At 44.2% G+C, this 19,905-nt stretch overlaps 1 long non-coding RNA gene across 2 annotated transcripts; it reads left to right on the top strand.

Annotated features, from left to right (window-relative positions):
* Window positions 1–462: 462 nt before the first annotated feature.
* On the top strand, window positions 463–18,464 carry LOC111756553 (uncharacterized). Of its 2 annotated transcripts, XR_010040681.1 has the most exons (4): window positions 463–1,081; window positions 2,875–7,894; window positions 8,256–8,371; window positions 10,538–18,464. It is a non-coding gene; the product is annotated as an uncharacterized LOC111756553 (long non-coding RNA). The 2 variants fall into 2 exon arrangements; XR_002790986.2 differs by having other exon boundaries at window positions 463–7,894.
* The last annotated feature ends 1,441 nt before the right edge of the window (window positions 18,465–19,905 follow it).

The raw sequence follows: 19,905 nt of genomic DNA, 5'->3' as shown, positions 1-19,905 counted from the left end.
GCAGAGGAGCTAATTTATAATAATAATAATAATAATAATAATAATAATAATAATAAAAGAATTGAATCCATTTAAACTTAAAGAAACTCTTCCCCCCACTTGGCATGTGCATTGAATTCCTTCTGCTCCAATAGTTCCTGGAACATAAATATCTCCTAACTTGCTCTTTCCATATCTTTACTGAGAAGGGTAATAGCCAGAACAGAACATGGAATTCTCAAAGTAGTTAGTGTCAACCTGATTATATCTCCCCAAGCCCTCTAGTAAAGCATTAGTGTGATTTCTGTGTTCTCATCATTTTACCAAAGCCTAATTAAAGTTTCTGGAGCCCGTAATCTAATTACACTGTGGTGAATTCCCAGAGGGCAAGGCTGGTGTTTTTCTTTCTCAAGTTACTTCTTTGGCTCAAATCCTTTCCCTGCTGATCATGGCAATTAGGAGGAGACCCCAAGCTCTGTTCAGGGCCCTCTTCCTTCCCCCTCCTGGTGCCTGGTGCCTGCTATTCCAGTTTTATCTTTGGTCTTTTTGTGGACAGATGTGTCAGGCTTTTTACTGGCGGTTCCTTTTGTGGTTAAGAAGATCCACTGCTCCCTAATTTACTCCTCAGCCCTGAGCTCTTACTTTTCCTTCTAAACTGGCTTCCTGCACGTTTCCTTTTTCATAGCTGCATGAGCTCTTCCTTCGTAGTACTTTGCACAGTTTGTATCTGTACAGAGTCTTCACCTTTTGTTTTTTCCTACAATACTGAGCATTGGACCTTGGGCTTTACAATGGGCTACATCACCAGCCCTTTAAAAGCTTGTTTTTACAATTTTGAGACAGGATTATTGCCCAGGCTGGGTGCAAACTCTCAGTCCCCCTGCCTCACACTTCCACAGTGTAAAGAGTACAGACGTGCACCACCACAGCCAGCTGTCACCACCTTTTTATGCTGCTTTCTTCCATTAGATGCTGAGCCCTTGAGAGCTGAGGCCCTGAACAAAGCAACCACTCGACAGATATTCATTGAATAGGCGAATGAATGGATGGGCACAATCAAATGAACCCTACCTCGAGGCACAAGGAAGAGCCTGGAGAGAAGGTGAGAGCTGATCATTGCACTGGGAGTACCGGCCCCCCAATATTTCCACGGATTTTAACTTCACAGTCATACGTGAGTGCGTTTTGAAGGACGATTCACCAGAGGAAAATGCTTCATATAGATTCTGTGAGAGAATTTTCACCATGTCCAGGACTAGAGGGAATCAGAGAGATTTAAAGTATTGTAAGGATGATTGATCATAGCTGTGCATGTAAGGGGGGGCAGGACCCCTTGGTGATGTGCCTCAGGGATGCTAGAAGGAAAGGTGAGGTGCACAGCCCTGGTTAGTGTAGTTGGGCTAAAATCTTGATGGACAATTCAGACGTTTTCTAGCTTCAGCCTTCTTGTCACTACCACTGGAACCTCCCTGGTGGCTTTATGGGCAGGCTTACCTGTCCATTCCTTTCACTGGATGTTATAAGTGAATGAGGAGCATTTACATTGGTTGGTGGGTCTGAGGTTTCCCTTTTTCTGTTTTAATTTTTACCCTTGCTCATCTCATGATGGAAACCTCACATGCAGGCCATGGACCCACGGTCAGTACCCTGTGCTCTCGGTCACACATTCTTCTGTACATAGATGCCATGTTGTGCAGGACATGTGGGCTTGCAAGCCATGGCACTGGGGCTTATATATTTTGCTTTGTGACCACAGGCCCCTCATTTAGCATCAGTTGGCCTCAGTTTATCCACTTGGAAAATATGGCAACAGTAGCATCTCCCCTAAATGTTATGAAACTTTAATGAGCACAAGTATACCAGATATTCAGAATGGTTATGTACATCATAGAGCTGTAAAAGTGAATGCCAGATATCATTACCACTTATATATGTAATTAATATCTAAAAAAGGCAAAACACAATGAGTTTACTGAGTGTGAAATGAGGAAAAACTTTACTTACACTGTTTTGTTTGTTTATAATAAAGTTTAGAAAGCTTTCCATTGAAACGAAAACAATTTTGTAACTTAAAACAGTTCTCTGCAGGAGGATGAAGACAGCCCAGTCCTCCAAATCATGCGTAGGATACTGGAGACAAGAGCTTTGCTGATTAGTCTGCCTACAATAGGGACCTCTGGGAAGGACTGGTGGCTCAAAAGCCATCATATTCTTTCTTGGTGTAAGAAAACAAAAACACATGCACACAAGTCCTCTCGACTGCTTGTGCAAAGTAACTCTTAAATGGATGTTCTTTCTCACTAGTGAATAGCCCGAAACGTGGACTGGAGGCAGAAAGTGTGGTTTGGACTCCTTATAGCTTTTCCAGGGATGAGCATATCCCTCATTTTAATACTGAGGACACTGAGGGACAATGATGTGTCCCAGATCATGCATCCACATGTTGGGTCATTAATTTATTCATTGTGTTAAATAAACCTGAGGACAAGGAGCTCAGGACCAGCTAGGCTGGGAGTGCCCAGCAATAGTAAAGTTATGTGCTGTCCGCCACAAGGCCCTAGAACCAGTCCAGCACCAAACCATTACAGTACTGCACAGTGATGGCTGACGGGCAGGGGTCACAGTGGGCTGGGACACTGGCATTGCTATTTTACAAACCCCAAAAGTGGAACAAATTGAACTAAGTCTCAAAACAGGAGTAGTATTTTTCCAGATGACAAAAAGTGGCGAGTCTAGTCTTCTTGATCAAAATTGTAATTAAGGAAGGGTGACCTATGATTAACTAAAAGATATACATATCTTAATCTCATGTAGTTTGAATAAGCTTGAATTTAAAAATTTACTCCTTTTTCATCTACAATTTAAGTTTATTATTTAAAAACTTGAAAATTTCAGGATGAAGAAAAATAACCAGCGCATTCACCTACACATTTCCCACCCCTTTTTCTCTGCATTAAAATAACAAGTACGTATGAACCTGAGGCCATAGACATTCTCTTGCACCACTGCGTACGCACCTTTGCCATCAGCTGCGAGGTTGGCCAAGTGTTAAATCACGCAGTTTCTCCCCACTTCATTTGGCTCAGGCTCCGTATATGGACATTTAAGCCATTGACTGAACAGCTCTGAAGCTACGCCAAGCTAAGCTGAAGAATGTGACTGAGGTAGAGGCGACTGGGGACAAATCAAGTAACAAATATTCAGTGATCCATCCCTTTCTTTCCTGTCAGATATTTGCCTTAGATTCAGCTGCAATTTTTGAAAGCTAATGAAGCTTGGGTATTTTGAAAAAAAAAAAAAAACAAATATGCAGAAGTATTCTTCCGGAGCTTTGCACAGTAGTAATGAGTTCTGTACAGTGGCTTCTAGGGGCAGGTGGAGATGGGGAACATTTACTTTATCCCCCTGAGCGTAAGCCCATGTGGGAGTAAACTCTGAAACGCAATACAACCTTGAAGAAATATTTTCTCAGAATTAAATTACAAAGGTCTAAACCTATGCCTGTATAGTGTACTTTACAAAGCCCTCTGAGTGCTAACAGACATGTAAGTACAGAAAAGTCCTGGCAGTGTGATCTTGAAATCAACATATCATGATTGCAATTTTTCTCTTGTCCTCTTTTCTCCATCCTTTCTTAGTTTTTGAGTGCCAGCTTTGTACTAGGTGCTTTTCAGGCACTCAGGGGGATGTAATAGATGTATGTCAACCTTACTTGTGAGGACCCTATTCACAGTCCTGTGGGATTGGAAGCTGTAGACACATTTTCACTCGTGCATGGGTGAATGCACTGCACATAGGCCTTAGAGAAGCTTACCTGTGTCTAGAGAGGGCAAAGAAACTCACAGAGCAGCTGAGGGTTGCAGTGGACTTCACTAGGAAAATGAGGGAGGAAGGCTTGGACAAATGCATGGAAGGGGCTTCATAAGTGCTTTATGTATAGGGAGACATACTGTGTTCCTGAAGACTCAGAGATACTGGAGATGGAGCTCAGGGAGGGGAGAACGGGGCCTCATACTGTCTGGTAGAGGACTTAGATTTTTCTCCCATACACAATGAGGAGCTGCCAAAAAATTCTTTATGGAGGAAACAATGATTGGTTGTAGTGTTTCCTGTTCCTTGCAATAAAGGTTACATTACCCTGGAACAGTCTTTCCAAACCCACTTTGCTTTCCATATAGTTAACTTTCATTCATCCTTCAAGTCTCAGCTGGAATATCACATCTTCCAAGGGTATTTACTTACCTTTGCTGGGTAGGCAAATTTGGATACACTTCCTACACTCTCCCAGACTGTACAGAACCCTTAATCCTTTACCATGTGGCACTGTGACAATTTGTATAACTCATGTGCTTTGTGGGATGTGACTGTCTGCTTTGATTTTTCCACCCCAGTTACTAGCACACAGCCTGTGCTGGGAAGATGCTTGTTTGCTTTCAAGTCCCTTCGGCTTCTCTGCTCTGCACCCCAAAGCCCCACCTTTGGATTGCTCTTCTTAGAATCCCTTGCCAACTGGCTTCCTGATAGTTTTGGCCAGTGGGAAACACCATGGGAAGAACTAGTGGGAAAAGACAAGGATATTTCTTTCTCTCTCTCTCCTTTGAGCAGCATCCCTGATGGCGACCATGTCCTCTCCAAGGTCTTATCTTCTGTGCATCCCTGTCTCCAAGGTTTTAGTTCCTGCCCAGTGGCCACTGCCTCTGGCTCTGACAACATCACATCCTTCTCGTGCCCCTTTAACTTTTGGGATAATAACCTCCTGCTCTTATTTCTTGGTTGCTTTCTTTTCCCTTGCTTGGCTTGTCAGCTTTTCCTACACCATTAGAACTAGCTCTCTGCATTCATTTCCCCAGCACAGGCCCCCTTTTGACTTCAACTTATGTACACAGTTCTCAGTAGAACAGGATGCTTGGTACATGTGTGTGGGTCAATGCACGAGGAAAAAGCTGAGCAAAATGCATAGCAATGCATACCTGTAATTCCAGCTACTCAGAAGGCCGAGACAGGAGAATCACAAGTTGGCAGGAGGATCTAGATAGACAGATAGAGAGAGAGATAGATAGATAGATAGATAGATAGATAGATAGATAGACAGACAGATAGATACATAGATACATAGATAGATAGAGAAAGTGAATGTGATGGATTGACAACTATCGATCAACTTGTAACACTCAGCTGAACTGAATCAGCATGCTACTGGGTGTGGAGAGCCCTCCTGAGGATTGTTGCCAACCACATATAAAGGAGAATTGGAGAAGAAGAAGTTGATGCTACTAGTTCTGGAAGAGCTTGTCATGCTGGCTTTCCAGATAGAACTTGAATGTTCTCATCTCATCATTTGTGGAGCTCAGCACCTCAATGTGGCTGAGGATGAGTGTAGTACTTTTTGGGGAGCACTGGTCCTTATTTGGAGCTTTGCTCTCAGGCTCCAGAAGGAAAGATGGTGTGCTGTGCAGGCTCTAGCAGAAGCTTGTCCTGCTGGCTTCCTGATATGCATTTGGTTGAGCTCATCTTCAGAGGAGCTTGAGACTTTGTTGTCACTGAGGATGGCTGTGGTACTTGTCTGGGGAGCTCTGGTCCTAACTTTGAGCATCACTTCCTGGCTCCAGTGCAGATCCTTTAGCCTACTGGCACAGACTTTCTAGCTTCTACTGCTGACTGTTGTGCCTTCCCAGCACAGATCTGCACACTTGAGGCATTATTGTGAGCTCTAGGCCTCCAGTTGGACTCTTGGGGGGCATTCTCATGGGCTCTAGGTCTTCAGCTGAACTCATGTAGGACATTGCCATAGGATCATACCCCCAGCTGAATTCTGTGGGTCTTTAGTGTGTGGACAGATTTCCTGAAATTGTACATTTTTGTATTTGACTCTTTGTGTAACTATTATAAAAATAATTCTGGATGGAAGCTAAGGCCATGCCTGTAAGCTGGCCAGAGCACAGGCTGGGGAGAGAACAGCCCCTTTCTCTACCCTGTAAGCAACCAACTGATTGGGAGGAACTGTATTGTTTGATAGATTTTGCAAGCGTAAAGTCAAGCAACTGTCTAGAAGACACCAATATGCAACGTCCCAAGTGTTATAGATTCCCTACTGTCCTAACACTGTTTTCATTTGTTTTATTGATGCTTTATTCCCTTTAACATAGAATTTTTTTAAAAACTCTATGAATTATGTGTCCTGCATGAAGTTGTTTTCCTTGCAGATCCTCACTGTAACAGTATAGATACACTTCAGTGGTGGAGCGCTCTTAAGTTCTATCTCCAATATTGGGGCAAATTTTTCAATCCTATCCTTTCCTCCTACCTGGAGCAGGTGGCCAAAAGAAGACTGCTTTCCAGGAGGGGCCACAGATCAGTTTCTCCTTTGCTCAGCTCATATTTCCCCAGCTTGTTCAGAAGGTTGACAAGATTATTAGGAGGAAAGGCAGCCCTTCCTTTTGTGGGCAGGTGACTGAAGTGGACTCTCACTGTGGCGCATCTGTGGGTTTTTCTGAGGCCCCTTCCCTGCCCCTCTGCCCACAGTTCGTGAGATGCGGGCAGGGCCTTCTGTCCCTTTGGATTTCTCCGCCTCAAGCCCTTGGTTTGATGATGGCCCAGGCTGCACCAATCTTCATCCTACACACACACACACACACACACACACACACACACACACACACCACTCTCAGGCAGGGCTGGCCACTGCTCCCACTTGGCTTTTCCACCTCTTTGTGGTCCTGGAAACATACATGCTTGCTCTGAGGAACAGTGGGAGTACTGCCCAATTCCAGGACAGCCTGTTCCCTGGCCTTTGTGTCTTTGCGTGAATCAGTATTGTTCCTTCACGCCCCGCCCCACAGAGCAAGGTGAGCACAGCAGGCAGCCCCTGGGAGTGTGGGGACCTCAGTAATGTCCTTCCTCAAGATATCACTGCAAATCTTTCCCCTTTCAGAGAGACCCTTCCATGGTCTCAGGAAGGGACAGTACTCAGGGTCACAGAACCCTTCCTCAGAGTTTCCTGTGACAGTTCTGCAGACTGTGGGCTCTCACGTTCTCCCATTCCTGTGCTTCAGTAGAGGTGGAGACCGGGAAAGTGGCCAACAAGTCTGTCATAGGGCTGGAGTGAAAACTGACCGAGGGATCAGGTTAGAGATTTTAACCCCCTCCCTGGCTCACTGGTGCACTCCCACCGCACCTGTTATTTGGGTCGGAACCTGAAAACCTACCGGGGCCTGAAGACCCCAAGTGCTCAAGCAGTCTTTCCTCCATCCGATTTTCAGTCATCAATCAGCCTGCCAGTGAAGATACTGACCAGGACTCAATTCAGCAGAGTAAGAAAGTGCTAAGTGAATACGTGGGGTGCAAACGTGGGCGTGTGTGTCTCGTTTTTCCAACTGCATGGCAAGCAACCTCCGTCTACCCTGTTCTAGCCCAAACTGCTTCTCTTTCTGTCCTCACCTGCCCAGAAGGGTCAGGGTTTCAGCCAGGTGCGCCCACGAAGCGCGAGGCGAGCTGCCCAGAACTGCCGCACGGTGGCGCCGTTGGACGCCCCTCGGCCCCCACAAAGCAGCTTTTGTCCGCCTTGGGCACAGTCGCTGAAGCTTTGGGAGGGAAGATGACCCCATTCCCTCAGTGGTAACCTCAGCCAGGAGTGACTCCCACTGGAGCTCACGAGGCTGCACTCAGCTGATTCTGCACCCGGTTTCCTTTCACAGCTGCTGTCCAGGTGCCAGCTGGTCCCTGGAGCCTCAGGGCAGCGCGGGCTGCTGGGATTCTTTGTTTCAACTTCAGGCACAATAGAGTCCTGTTATCACCTCCCCTTCCTGGACCACGGGGCTAGCTGCTTGCCTTCCATCTAGGCTTCTGAGAACGAGGGTCTGGGGACTCTCTGGGAGACTCGAGGACCATCCCGTCCCTCCATCCTTGCTAATGACAAGTTAGTTTTCTGTCCTGCTCTTCAGATCTTTCGCATGTTTCTCACCAGAGAACAGGATTGCAAATTTAAGTTTCAGTCTTCCGTGTCATCTTACCTCATAGAGAGTAAGGAATGTGTCTAACGTGCTTTTAGATTCGGTAGCGTTGACCTTGGGAGCAGACCTGTGGGAGCACATTTGAGGTGCAGTAGCTACTTGACCTTGCTGGCTGTTTAAGGAAGTGACTTTGGATTCCAAGGGCCTGTTCATGCATGACAATTAGTTGGCAAAGCACAAGGGGTAGACTTAGCCAGGGTGCCCTAGTGGGGAACCCAGTGGTTTTTTTTGTTTGTTTGTTTTTGTTTTTTTTTTTTTTTTTTGCAGGATGGCAGTCACAGAGAGTCCTGGGGATGAAGCCACAACCCGCCCACGTTGAGGAGAAGCCAGGCAGTGAAGGGAGTCTGAGGCTTCCAGGATGAGATAATAAAATGGCAATCTGGGTAAGATTAGCTTCCATCTGAACATGGGCTCGATGCAGCACATTTGTGTGTTATTGCTAATCGTCATGACCATATTATTTAGTAAACAGTATCACACCCATTTAACAGGTGAGACAAATGTGGCTCAGAGAGGTTAAGTAACCAGTCCAGTAGCACACAGAGAGTTGTTAGTGGAATTAGAAATTTAAGATCTTTAGATTCTAAAACTCACCGTCTTCCCATGATTATATGTTGCCTTTTGAAAATGATGCTGGCATTAGAAGATGATGAAATGAAGGGAACTGAGAGTAAATCTTGCCGTAGTGCATGGTTCTTTGGGAATCAAGTTTAGGCAAATGATAACTTTTTCTGTGTTTGTCATGAAAACCATTCTGAAATAAAGCCCCTAGGGAAGAGAGAATCAGTGGGTAGGAGCAAGAAACACAGAGTGAACTCGAGCATTTCCACTTGGCAGGGGTGAAGCTTTTGTTACTTTGGGGTGCTCTCCCCCACCTCTAGGCCTCCTCCACAGCACCATGCCTGGAGTTGCCTGCCCCTGCAGCCTCACTCTATCTGGGGAAAGTCCGCAGAGCGGAGCTGCCTCCTCTGAAAAAAGGTTTCCTTCCTGGTATGCGGGCCTCAGGAGGGTTGGCACCCTCTTCTGTGTCCTTTGTTCTTACCCAGGCATCAGTGCAGCAGGAATTGTCTGTAGAGGGCTGTTCTGCCACAGTGCTGGGAGGGGAATTCTTCATTCAGGTCGAAGTCTGATACCAGGGATGATTAGAAACCCAGTTGTTCAACAACAAGGAGAAAAGAGGGGGTCTGCAGAACCTCCCCACCAAAGGGAGCACGGTCAGGGGGTGAAGTTGGATGGTGCTCGTGGGGCAGGAACCTGGACAAGGTCGTGGGGCAACACTGCTGAGTCCAGCCCGAAGAGGTGGCATCCAGCACAGGCAGCTCCTGGGTGATGCCGGTAAGCAGGGATGCTCGGTGAAGGAATGGATGGATGATGGTAAACAGCCTTTGTTAAAACAAACCAGAGGCTATGTTGGTGACTCAAAGTTAGTTACCACTGTCTGGTTGAAGTTATGATCCTCTTAAGAATTCATCATGCCCCTGGAACTTTCAACGCTGTTTCCCAAATGATTTGCCCATCGGTTGACCAGAGATGACCAGTTGGGTTGGGAAACCACACGACTAGCCTGTGTTAGTAGGCGCAGTGGTGGTTCTCTGCAGAACTGGAAACAACTGAGCCCTACCTAGGGCTACAGCATGGCTCAGTTCCTTATTGGAGGGACCAGCCCCTACCCTTGGCAATGAGCCTAATTGTGCCCAGTACCCCCTTGTTTATCTAAGTGGGTGTTGGGAGTTCCCTTGGTTAAGCCTCCAGGTCTTCCCTTCTTCCAGATTTAATGAGCTCATTTATTTTATTTTTCTTTTTCACTTAGCAAGTTTTAGGGCCAGTTAATGAGTAGTGGGGTTCTTTACAAGAGCCAAGTTGGGCCGCAGTGCAGAAAATTCTCTTGCCATTTCCTGCTCTGAAGTCCCCAGTGTCTCTCCAAGTTCCTCCCCGACTCTGGCAACTCCCCTCCTTAGCGCTGTTTCCCGTATGTGGGTTCCCAGTTTCTGGACTGGAGCTTTAAGTTTTCATTTTTCCCTCCCTTCACAAGTCACAGAAGGAGCTGCGGCAGGATCGGAGAAAGAGATCCATTTTAAATGCAGGGTTTCCCGAGTTTAGTCTGAGGCTCTCGTGGGATTTGAGGTGGGGGAGGCTGGTTGGGAATTCCAGGGAGACTTGCCAGGGGCGGTTTAAACCTCCTTTGTGTCTGTGGCTGTAAGGAGCTGCCAGGACTGAGCAGCAGTGCAAGGAGACTTGGAAGCCTTGCTCTGGTGGTTGATGCTTGGTAACCTTGAGCTTAAAGACAATGAGAAAGAATGCAGCGTCCACATGACAAAGACAGGAATGTACAGCAACTCAGGGCTGGCTTGGTTCCTAGAAGGTCCTCTGGGTCCTGATTCAGTGGCTGCTTGCTGAATCCCACACAGGGGGCAGCTCAGCACCAGGAGTCTCCTGTGTACCTGGCTGTCATGCATCCTGTTTTGCTTTGAGGCAGGCAGACACTGAGCCACGTGGGCACTGGGGCATCAGGAGGAAAGATCTGACATAGTCCTAATGAATGTCCACAGCTCATCTCCACACACTTCAAGGATTCCTGTGCAGTGGAGGAAGACGGACAACAAGGGAGGAACAGGAGGCCAAGTCACGGAAACCTCTGTGTGTCACGCTTCTTTTGCAAACCACTTGTTTCCTGCCTAACCGCTGAAGCTTGAGCGCAGAGCTGTCTATCAGGAAGGCAAAGCTCTCGGGCCTGCTTCTGCGTTGGGGCCAGGCCGGGAGGGGTAATGGGGAGCCTGAGTTGCTTGTTAGATCTAAGCCAAAGCTCTTCTGAGGGCAAGGTCCTTGTAGCTGCAAACCCATTTCAGAGCATAGTGAATCTCAGCAAAGACTAGACAGGGGGCTCAGGTCAGGGAGGCAGCCCACCTTCATCTGTGTTGGGATTCTGTATTTATTATTATTATTATTGTTGTTGTTGTTGTTGTTGTTGTTTATTTCCCAGGGCTGCTGTACAAAGTACCACTGAGTACCACTAAGACAGGAAGTTCAAGATATCTGTATGTTGGTTCTTTCTGAGGCCTATGAGAGAGATTTCTCCATGCTCTAGCTCCACAAGATACCTGTGGTATCCTCTGGCTTTTAGAAACCCCACCTCCACGTCTGCCTTCATTCTCATTTGGTGTCTTCCTTATGTGTCTGTCTCTGTGTCCAAATCTACCCTGTTTATAATAACGCTTTTCACATCGGATGAGGGCCCACTGGAACTGATTTCATCTCAAATGACCCTATTTCCAAATAAGGTCACATTCTAAGGTACTAGCAGTTAGATTTCATTATATGTTTTTTAAGGGGTCACAGTGCAGCCCATAGCACCATAATTCTGATTTTATTTTCCTCTGGTGACCATCGACAGTACCTATGGGGAAGAAGTCAGAGCAACTCAAGGAGGGCCAGGCATACTCTTGGGGAGAACTAAGGGGTGGTCAGGAAGCGGGGAGACTGTGGGAGGGTTTGTGCTAGACAGCAGCCCAGCATGTGGATGTCTCATAGAGCACCTGCAGACATGCAGAGGGGACAGTGAGCAGTGCAGTGCTGGTTGTCCCCCACATCTGTGCTCAGGACTGGCAGGGACACGAAGAGAAAGAAAGCTCCGGGCGGGCAGCTATACCTCACAGCTGTACCACTGAGGATCTGTGGAGAAGCAATCCTTGGACTTCAGACAGAAACGGGGAGAGAACCGTAATCAGGAGCCCAAGTTCTGGGGGACTTTGGGATAGGAGATAGGAAGAGAAGTGGGATCCTGTGCAAATGGGGTTCCTGAGATGACTGGGCAATCATTCAGGCAGACATCCAGGATTAGCTAAGATAGTTCATCACTTCCTCTCTGAAACGCAAGATTAATTTAATTAAAAAGCATCATTACAGTTGGTTTGTACAAAAAGTAAGTAGGGGACATTTGCCTTACTAAATATTAAATTTCAGACGAAACAATTGTCATAAAAAGGATGTGTTCTAGGCCAGTGATGAATGGTCCACTGAAGCACGGTATAATTCAGGAATAGACACGGTTTGTTTACATACATAAAATCTGAAAAAAATGACACTGCAACTCAGTGGGAAAGTTATGCTTGATTTAAAAAAAGAGATATTGACATAATTTGCTCTCCATTTGGGAAAAACAAGGAGGTAAATCACCTCTTACCATAAACAAAAATAAATCCCAAATGGGTTTGGGTTAAAGGTCTAACTAAAACTACATAATACATATATAAAATGTCTGAGGGGAGTCTAGTGGAAAGTTTGTATAATTTTGTTATGGAGGGGATATTTTTAATAGTGGAGGAATTCTCAAAAAGCATAAAGGAGGAAAAAACAGGAGACATGTTTCCACATATTTCTTAAAATTATAAGGAAAATACCATGAACAAAAGACAAAGTATAGGCTAAAATAAATATTTGCAAATAATGATAATTTGAATTTGACCTTTCCTATGTGTATTACTTGTATTTCTTTCCTGATTATTTTGGCTAATATTTCGAGCACAATGTTGGGCAGACACCGTGATATCAGACATCTTTATCTTATTTCTGATTTTAGAGAGAAAGTTTTCAGCCTTTTCTCATTTAATAAAATATTAGCAGAAGGTTGTCATAAATGGATTTTATCAGGTTGAGTTAAAGTGCATCTATAATTATTTTTAGTTTTTTTAAAACTAATGAATAGATGTTGGATTTGCAGAAACACAGTCCTCTACTTAGAAAACACAAAAATTCTATCAAAATATTCCTGAAATTAATAACCCAATTCAGTAGTATAGCAGAATACATAATCAGCATACCCAAAATCAATAGCTTTCTGTACACCAATAATGAACTCACTGAGAAAAGAAATGAGACAATACTATTCCCGATAGTATTGAGTAAATTAAAGGCTTATGAACTAATCTAATTAATGAATTGAAAGACCTTTACAATGAAAATTACAGTTCTCTGAAAAAGATTAAAGAAAATTTTGGAAAACAGAAAGTTATCCCATCCCTAGGTAAGCAAAATGACTATAGTCAAAATGGCCATATTTCCAAAACCAACACACATGTTCAATGGAATCCCAATCAAAATCCCAGCGGCATTTCTCACAGAACTGGAGGAAACAATCCTAAAATTCATGTGGAACAAGGAGAACCCCACTGCAGCAAAAGCAATCCTGATCAACAAGAATGAAGCAGAAGTCTTCATAATCTCAGACTTCAAGTAATATTACAGAGCCATAGTGATACAAACAGCATGGTACTAGCACAAAAATAAGCATATGGATCAGTGGAACAAAATAGAGAATGCAGAAATGATCACAGACGTAATAAGCTGTCTGATCTTTGACAAAGGGGTCAGAAATATACACTAGAGAAAGCATAGCCTATTTAATAAATGGTGCTGGGAAAACAGGCTATCCACACACAGAAGATTGAATCCAGATCCATATATCTCACTATATATTAAGCTAAAATAAAAATGGATCAAAGACCTTAATGTTGAAACAGAAACAATCTACTGGCAGATAAAGTGGGTAACATTCTTGAAGGTGTAAAGTTATGTCTTCAGAACCCCAGTGATAAGAAATAGCTCATAGAACCAATCAGTGGAGTCATATCAAATACAAAATCTTCTACACAGCAAAGAAAACTAACACAGTGAAGAGACAACCTACAGAATGGGGAAAAATTGCCAGCTCATCGTTGGACAGAGGACTGATATCTAAAATACAGGAAGAGTTAAAAAGATTACCCCTCAATAAAAGACCTCCATCAAAAAATAGGCAACTGGAAAGAATAGACACCTTTGTATTCTTCTCAGAAGGATACAAATCATCAGAAAATACACAGAAAAATGTCAGACATCTCTGGCTATTAGAGAAAGGCAAGTCAGGAAAACATTCAGATTTCATCCTACTTCAGAAAGACTCTCTATCATCAAGAAATCAAATAATGCAAAATGCTGGTGAGAATGCAGGGCAAGGGAATACTTTTATATTGTTGGTGGAAATGTGAACTAGTGCGACCATTATGGAATTCAGCATAGAGATTCTCAAAACGACTACTAAAAGTAGAAATTTCCTTTGGCCCAGATATTTTTGTACCTTTCCCAAAGAGTTAAAGACTTCTTACTATAGTGGTATATGCATTACCATGTTTATAGCAGCACAATTCATAACATAAATCTTGTAAGTGGCCTATATTTCCATCAACAGTTGAATAGATAGTGAAAATGTGGTATTAATACACAGTGGAATACTACTAGACCATAAACATGATTAAACTTGAGTCGTCTGTAAGAAAATGGATATCCCTTGAGATCAAAATGTTAAGTGAAATAAATCAGACACAAAAACTTAAAATGTCAAATTTCACGAGAAACCAAAACTATAAATAAAAAGCATAATAAAAGAAAGATAATAGGAAATAGGGTGATAGATCTTTTGCAAATGGGAAAGGAACCAAGAGATATAACAAGGGGGAAAATTAAGATGTGTTATGTACATGTACCAATTCTCCACAAAGAATGCATTCATTGTATACTGCATCATGTACTAATAGAAAAATGGGGAAAAGCAAATAATTCTTGCAAAAATTAAATACAAATATTTGCAGCACCTACAAGGGATGTTATCCTTAATACAGAAAATGCTCATATAAATTGGTAGCAATGGCAAAGAATAGAGACATAAGAAAATATACAGTCAATTCACAGAGGAGGAAAGGAAGATTTAAGTAGAAAGCAGATTTGCCAGAGACAGTAAGATTTAATTCTTTATTCACCAAATTTGCAAAAACTAAAAAGATCCATTCACAAAGATCATGGATCAGACTGAGCGCAGAAGAATGAATGAATACTAAACCTTGCTGGTGGACGTGAGAACTGTATATCCTCCTGGGAGGAATAATCTATCAATGTCTCTTACAATTCAAAATCCATGCTCATTAGCTCAGCAACTGCATTTTGGGCAGTCATTTCAGTGAGTACAAAAGCCTCACGCTTGGCAGTATATTCATGAGAGTGTTTGGAGAAGCGTTGTTTGTTGTGACAAAACCTTAGGCAACACAGGCTTATCTATTAACAATCAAAAGGTTCAAGAAACACAGCCTCCACACTGTGGGATGTGACAGCACCAGCCCTAGCAAAAACAAACAAGTTAGCTATCAAGACGTTCACATGGAGATGCTAATATATTAAGTAAAAAAAATTTTTTTTTTTGTCTTTTTGAGACAGAGTCTCATTAATACAGGTCAGGCTGGATTTGAGTTCACTTTGTAGCTCAGGCTGGTCTCGAACTTGCAGTGATCCTCCTGCCTCAGTCTCCCAACTGTTGGGATTACAGGCATGCACCACCATGCCTGGCATTAAGTATAAATATTAAGTACAAAAACCAAGTTATGGAAAAATATGTATGCTGTTGATTTTTGTAAATAAGTAGAACAACCAAAAAAGTTTAGTTCAACAGTATGAATTGCTTCAAGATGCAGAAGTGAGAGGCAGTGATTTCTAGCTTCTTCCATGTATATTTGTTGTTTTGCTTATCATAACAATTTTTAAAACAGAAGGCAATTGGATAAAGGCAACATTAATAGGGGAAAAAATGACAAAGTAACTACACCATGCCTGGGGACTCACTAAGCCCTCCAAATAAACTCCACTCACTGGGTGACTTTCCATGTGGTGTATGTGAGGATCGATAGCTGCTTTGTTCTCCAGCTCGCAGGACCAGGAGGTTCTTGACACCAGGCTGCCCTGCCCAGTCACCTTGACCTCAGTTCCCATGGGCATCTCCAGGGCTGAGCAAACCAGCCTGGCCCCCCAGCTCTTCCCACAGCATCCTGTCCCTGTCTCCCTGAGAGGCACCAGTAGCCTCCTCTATAACCAGAGTTTTCTCTAGTTATAGCCTCCAAGGAACCCTAAATTCCAAGAGGCAGGCATAGTGGTTCTTATTATGTCCCCAGCGCCTTGTCTGGCTCATTGTAGGTGCTAAATACAATAAACATTTGTTACATGAATAAACAAGAAGTAAAGGACTGAATGCCAAACATTAGTGATACAAAGAAAACATCATCTGTGCCCTCGAAATGGGGCGGTGGAGAGGCAGGCATGTCAACAGCCCAGTTATAACACAAACACATAATTAATGTTGCGAGACAGTAGGAACTTAAGCTGCTCAAAACTGCCTGGGGAAAGTCTGGAAGGGTTCACAAGAGAGGAAGCTTTTAATCAAAGTCATGAAGAATGAATAGACATTCACCAGCAAAAGAAAGGCACGGAGTGATGTTTCCAAAACACAGGCTGCCTCTGCAAGGGCACAGTAGCATGAAAGAGTGTGACACACTCTGCAAACCTCAAGAGAGTTAGCACTTCTGGAGCATGAAGTTCAAGGTTAGGGAAAGGAGTATACAAAAGATAGTCAGGGGAGGTAACCAGGGGTGGTTACTCTGAAACCAAATCATTTGCAAAAGTCCTGCAGGGAGTTGCCTGGGGGTGCGGTGGGGGCTTGTATGGAAGAGGGACGCTGAGGTAACTTTTGAGCAGCCTTGTGCCATGAGGGATTTGCATGGGAACAGGAGATGACATCAGATAGAAGAGAGTGGGCAGGAGCGTTAAAGAAAGAGGGTTACTAGCATCTGCTGTTGAAGAACCAGGGCAGAGACGGTGTGGCCAGTGGAGAAGAGATGGGTGACGCACAAGGAGGTCAGGTTGCTGTGGGGGTGCTGTATGTCCTGGGGGAGGAGGAGAGGGGTGGTCAGAATGGCCCTACAATTTCCAGTTGGCTGACTTGTTTCATTACAGTAACAACAACAAAAAAAATACTGAAAGGGAAGTTAGTATGAGAAAAATGAAAACAGTGAACTTGGTTTGGACTCTGCTGAATATAATCACTTTCTACAGCTACCAGAACAAAATTCACAAACTGAATGCTTTAAAACAAGAAAAAATTTATTTTCCCATGGTTTTGGTGGCCAGGAATCAAGATGCTACCAGAGCCATACTTGGTGTGTACCCTAGAGGGGAGAGTCCACCCCTTTCTGTTTGCCTCTTCCTAGTTGTTGTTGGTGGGTAAAATATTTGGGGGATTCCTTGACTTGCAGCTGTGTCTTGCCAGCCTCTCTCCACTGTCACATGTGCTCCCCTCGATGTCTATCTTTATGTGGCACTGGTTTTCCTCTTCTTATAGGACAGTCATAGTAGATCACAGCTCACCCTAAGGGTTCTTAACTACCTCTGCAAAAATCTGATTTTCAAAGAAGATTAGCTTCACAGGTATTAGAGGTTAAACTTCAACAACTTTTTAAAAGGCAGACATAACTCTTAACTGAAGTTTTCATCTGAAAGGCCCTGGGCCCTTGGGTAGAGATGAGCAGAAGGCTCTGGAACAGGTAGGCTAAGCCTCAGGGCAGAGATCTTGGCTGCTTCCCCTTATTAGGACCTGCAGACAGAGACACAGCAAGAAGGTGAGTAGTCCAAGAGGAGAAGCCTTGCGGAAGAGGCAGAGCGTGTGTGTCCACGAGGGACCTGCACACACAGCCACAGCCAAGCTGCCTGCATCCTTCCTTTCCTGAGAGCTCACCTCCACCAAAGTGCCCAGGCTTTGGTAGTTTGCTACCTGATTCTTTCACGTCTGAATTCCTCCCCTTCTATTCCACACTGCTTTTCTTTCTTATGCAGGAAGCAGTGGAGCCCTATGGGCATCTCCTGAAGGAGTCAGCAGGGTTATTATTACAAGACGTCATCACTGGGGCAGCCGCCTGCCTGAACTCAGCGCTACAGTACTGCATTGAAAAGCAAACAAGGCCCGCTTGTTTGTGTTTTGAGTTTCTCCAGACGCAAGCTGGCAGTTTTGTAATAACACTGAGAAACAGCACTTCAGTGCATCAGCAAAATACCCCGTATGGCCACTCCAGTGTTATCCACAGTGGACACAGTTTCTCCTAAATTGCACCCCGAAAGATGCTACCCGGCTTGCTTTCAGGTGTCAGAGAAAGGTGCTGATGCTAAAAAGTGGGGCTAAAGGTACAGGCAGCTGGGTGTAGGTCAGCCAAAGGCCCCTGTGTCCTTGAAAGGTGTGCCTTTTAAAGTAGGATAGAATGGTGGAATAGACTGTCCGTGAGAGCGAATGCTTAGCTGCCTTGTTCACACATGTAGCTCCCACATCCAGTAGAATCATAGTAGACACAAGACAAATCTCCCCAAGGTATACATCGCCTAGGATATGAGACATTCATCGATAGTGGAGCCATCAAAAATGGAAAGGCATCATGATGCGCTGCTTACAGTAATGCAGCCTCCTTTCCCTGTGAGCTTGTGGTCTGTGGCCAGACTTACTGTGAACGGCAGTCCTGAGCCTTTTCTTGCTGTAGCAAGATCCATCCTCTGAACCTCTGGAAAACCCTGGAAAAACAATGGCCAGATTGACCATTGCATTATGACTTAATAAACATTGTGGCTAATGTTTATCAAGTGCCTGTTATGGAGTGGACTCTGTGCTCACTACTTTATGTGCCTTATCTCATGTAATGCTTGCAACAATTCTATGAAGGAGGTACTGTTTATTTTACCATTTTGAAAGCAGAAAAATAAAATTTAAAAAGGTGAAATCACTCTGCCCAAGCCCTCATAGTTAGAATGCAGTGCCAGGAGACTTTGGAATCAGACTGGCTGCATCTAGAGCCCACTCTTGAACCCTTCATTGTACTTGTGAGGTTTGCTCATCTCTCTTTGACGTTTCTTGTTGTGTGCTTAGTATAGGAGTTATTGCCCCAGAGAGACAGGGCAAGAATGATGCAGATGGTTAAGAAACCCTCAGGGCAGCTGCTGTCAGATTCTAGGAATGCTTTGGCTTTACAGAGAAAACCAGCAGTGAGTTTAGAGAAACCTGAGTTCTCAGAGCCCGTGCTGCCCCATGAGCTCTGTCTGTCTGGTTTGCTGAGTTCAGCTGTCACCACAAGCAGCCTGCAAAGGACTGAAGTCCTTGAGCAAATTATTCATCAGAACCAGTGGTTGTTAGCCTTTCAGGATTAGCAGCAACCTCAGAGATAATCCAATTTCACTCTTTGATTTCACAGAGGCCTAATGGGCAGAGGAGGGATATGGCGGATTAAGTTTGGCTACAGTTCTTTAATTCATCTGCTACGGAGAGGTGGGAGCTCTGTCCCCCTGCTCTGAATGAGGACAGGTTCTGTAAGTGCGTGCCTAGACTTAGTGACACTGTGCGGGCTTCTGGCCTCAGTCTTGTTTTTATTTCCCATCCTTGTAAATGTCTTCACCATTAAACAAAAAGCCTCAGAGCCACTCTTGATTTCTCCCATTTTTATTTATGTGCGCCAATATTAAAGCATCAAGACCTGTTTACCTGGCCTTCTATAAAAATCTCTGTATTGCTAGTTCAGGCCAAGCTGTATGTTTCTCTCTCTCTCTCTCTCTCTCTCTCTCTCTCTGTTTATCTCAGACTCTGTCTGTCTGCCTTCTTCCTTCTATGGAAAAACAACACTGATCTTTCTCAAATGTATATAGTAATATGTATTTACTTATGAACGGCCACCTATTACACTTGATTTTCAAAATGATTTGCGTACCGGCCCAGATCCATCCCTGCCTCTATGCTCTAATCATTCTCAAATTTCTTTGGCTCTGAGAAATTCCTAACTGTACTCTTGCTTCCTAGTTTTCTGGTCTCAGTCTCTAAGGGACTAGCTGCTTCTCCTTTCTGCTCCAGGAGCATAGATTCTTGGCACCCGACTTCCCTACTGTGAGGGAGCCTAAGTAGCTACAAAGAGACAGGAGTGAGGTGGAGCTGAGGCCCTCATTTCAAGGCGTTTGCTGACACCATTTTGGAGCTAACTGGATCCTTCATTTCCATTCAAAACCCGCTGTTGGAACAAGAACATGTGGAACAAGAACA

This window comes from Cavia porcellus, unplaced genomic scaffold, assembly GCF_034190915.1.
Source record: "Cavia porcellus strain 051 isolate PalLab524CR breed Dunkin Hartley unplaced genomic scaffold, mCavPor4.1 scaffold_18, whole genome shotgun sequence".
In the NCBI taxonomy this organism is placed as follows: Eukaryota; Metazoa; Chordata; class Mammalia; order Rodentia; family Caviidae; genus Cavia; species Cavia porcellus.
Note: the sequence above shows the minus strand (reverse complement) of the source record. Positions and strands in the feature narration are given on the sequence as shown.